Below are 3,428 nucleotides of genomic sequence, written 5' to 3'. Positions count from 1 at the left end.
TGATCCTCCAAACTTTTCACGCGCCGAAAAGGGTTGATTCGTCTACATGAATAAAGCTTATTCTGAAGAGTACAACTCTGTACCTGTTGCCTGTACACAAATAAAGGGGAAATAGGTTGGGAATAGGGGTTTTCCTAAGTCAAATCCCAGTTTAGGAATTAACCTTGAATGAAATATTGCAAATACTTGAAGTAAATGATGGAAAGTTACCTCAGATTTACAATGAATGATTATGGTGCTTTGCTTCTTGAATGCAATCAAATATGTTGTATGAAAATGGCATGAACATGATAAAACCCTAATCCCACACACATGCTTAAAAATGAATGAGGTAATGATTCTCCACAATGGATAAATGAAGAATATGCAGCCTTGAAGAGCTCTAGAAATGTTTGATGATAAATACTTCAATGCTTGAACGCTTGATTGCTTGAATGTACTTTTCCTTATGTTCACCTATGTCCTTGCCTTATGTCCAAATGAGAGGGGAAGACCTCCTTATATACTTGCCCTTTGTCAAACAAATTAGTTTTCCGATATAGGCTGACACATGGAGGGGATTCCCACCCAAATTTTGGATAGGGTAAAGGGTTTGAATTAAGGCCCACCTAAGGAGGACCATGGCGTGGCATCATGGTCCCAATGAGGACCAAGATGCCACGCCCTGGTCCTACCCCATATTTGGGCCAAGGTTAAGGTTCTATGCAAGGTGAAATGATGTAATATGAACATTGGTGCAAGGTAGAGGCATAAATAGGTCTAGATCAAGCATGAGGATAAGAACACTAAAACAAGGGCCCCAAATGCGGTCAAAATTGCAAAGGGTTCAATTTTAGGACACTACATTTAGCCCCCACTTTAGCGAGAGTATGAGCTTACACAAATCCTCACAGTAAATTAGAAGAAAGATGAATGCGAAGCAAGATTACAAGGAGTATAAGACATTTCTAATTTCGAGGAACCAAGCCCCCACTCTTAGGATCTTAACTCACTCAAACATATGCAAGGGCACACAAAACAAGACAAAAAAAGACAAACAAAGATAAAAAGGCAAACAAAGACACACAATAAAAGCTAAGAACCAAAAACAAGACCTCAAGTCAACTAGCCAAAGAGACCTCGATATCAAAATGTCTCAACAACTAATATCATTCTTGAAAAATCCCATCTCACTAACACAAGTGATCACATAAAATAGAAAAGCAAGCATTATCCATGAACTATCAATAGCAAAGCTATGCGTTCGTGAGAGGAAGGAGAGAGAGAGAATGAATACATGCTAGATGTGTTTATCCAGGTGATCCATGAGAAGAATGATGAAAGAGAGAGAGGAGAACATAGATACCTCACCCCTAGATTTTTGCATCTAGGTGATCCATGTTGGGGAGGAGAGTAGGAATAGTCTAGCCCTATTCTACTAGTTCCACTCATCCTCGTGCGTGTGTGCAAGTGATGTCTGGTTTCAAGTGTATATCACCCCATATAAGAGTTTGTTTTCTCTTGTTTCAAGTGTGCTACAACCTATTTAAGAAATGTAATGTAAATGCAAATGCCAAGGGTCAAATGTGTGTGTAACCTCGATTGAAATGGATACATGCCTGGTTTCAAGGACATCATGTGTAAGAGTTTTTCTCTAGTTTCGGTGATGTGTAACCCTGTCTAAGACATATATCAAATTCTATGTCTGGTTTCGGGTGTGAAGCATCTCGTGTAAGAGTTTTGATCTTGTTTCGAGAATGAACACCTCGTTTAAGACATGCAAAAGTGATATGCAAAAATATAGTACAATATGATACAAAGAGAGCGATATGGATGCCCCCCCTTAAGATATCAACATAGGACTATGTTGATGTCTTAAGGAAGATAGGAACAAGGATACCGACCTTCAACACCAAGGAGATATCCTTTAGGCAACAATGTTACAAATCCAAGCTAGAGAGGGAATACTCTTCAAGCAAGGATAAGATAGTTGAAAAAGAGATATCTTGCCACAAGTATAAAGGGGATCCTTGGAGGAGAAAAGATCTTTGCTCATAAGACATATACCCCCAAGAGGAGCTATCTTGAACAAACATAACATCTTCTACCAAAAGAAAGGAAGGAGAACAAGAATGCATACCCCCCCTCCCTATTGCTAGGTGAAAGAGATTCTTAATGAAGGATGACAAACTTTTGAACCAATGTGAGGGGGTAAGTTTATGATAGTTGTACATTACCAAGTGAAAAAGAGGTTGTAGCCAAGGACATACACCTCTTGCATAAGAGAGAATCCTGAAGAAAACAACAATTTTACACAAGGAAATGACAACAAATCATGAAACAAACATCACTCAACAAAGGAAAAGTAGATCCTTAGAGAGGAAGAGACAAATAAATTATTGCCCCCAAAGTGTAAGGACAATGAGAAGAATTACACAACTTCCAAAGAGAGATTATTCATAAGAGACGCATCGTTTCAAAGAAAGAATAGGTCCTAACAAGGGACACACATGTAATTGCATGAAGGATAATTCTATGCAAGAAAGGACATGACGCTATGAAAAATGCAACTCAAAAGAAGAGGCAATCTTCAAATAGAAAGAGAGAAAAGAAGGATCACAAACTCCTCTAAGGAGAGATTATTCATACGAGATGTATTGTTTCAAACAAATAATAGGTCCTAACCAAGGAACAAACATGTGCTCGCATGAAGAATAATTCCATGCAAGAAAGGACATCAAGTTATGAATAATGCAATCCTTAAAGAAAATAGTGAAACCTTAGCAAGAAGAAAGATAATATTCTTTCCTCCCAAGCATAGAGACAAGAATAAATAGACTATTATGTTGCTCACTAAGTATGATTGCACTTTAAATTGTACCACCATGAATGACAATGAGACCCCAATAGGTAGGATAACAATGTCACATAGTGAGGAGCAACATAATAGGGACTTGAATGTTATTTGAAATGATTATGAGAAATATGTCATTCATTGTCAAATGTTATTTTTATGACACCTATATAATATATAATGTTGTAGTTTTTTTTCAAAGCTTGACACTCATTAGTAGAATGGCCATGAATTTGATGATACTTTCAAGAAGAATTTTCAAGACTTTGTCTACATTTCCTTCTTCGTTTAGGCCAAAGAATAGAGATTAAATTGGCATGGAGAAGATCAGACAAAACATTTTCTTACTATAATACCATATTGAATGAGAAGGTGTGGATTTAGTAGACAATGGAGGAGGGGATGCTGACAAAAGAAGAAGTTGGAAACCTAGCTTTTCATTAGAAAAATGTATTTTCTCATGACTTTCAAGACTTTGTTGCACACATCCTAGAACTTGTCCATTGTATTCATATGTAGGATCAAGAGAGGGTTTACACTTAGGTGGAATTGTATTGAAGTTTAGATAGGCCAAATCAATTTCTAAACATGTGTT

This window comes from Cryptomeria japonica, chromosome 4, assembly GCF_030272615.1.
Source record: "Cryptomeria japonica chromosome 4, Sugi_1.0, whole genome shotgun sequence".
In the NCBI taxonomy this organism is placed as follows: Eukaryota; Viridiplantae; Streptophyta; class Pinopsida; order Cupressales; family Cupressaceae; genus Cryptomeria; species Cryptomeria japonica.
The sequence above is the reverse complement of the archived record's forward strand: the minus strand, read 5'-3'. Positions refer to the sequence as shown.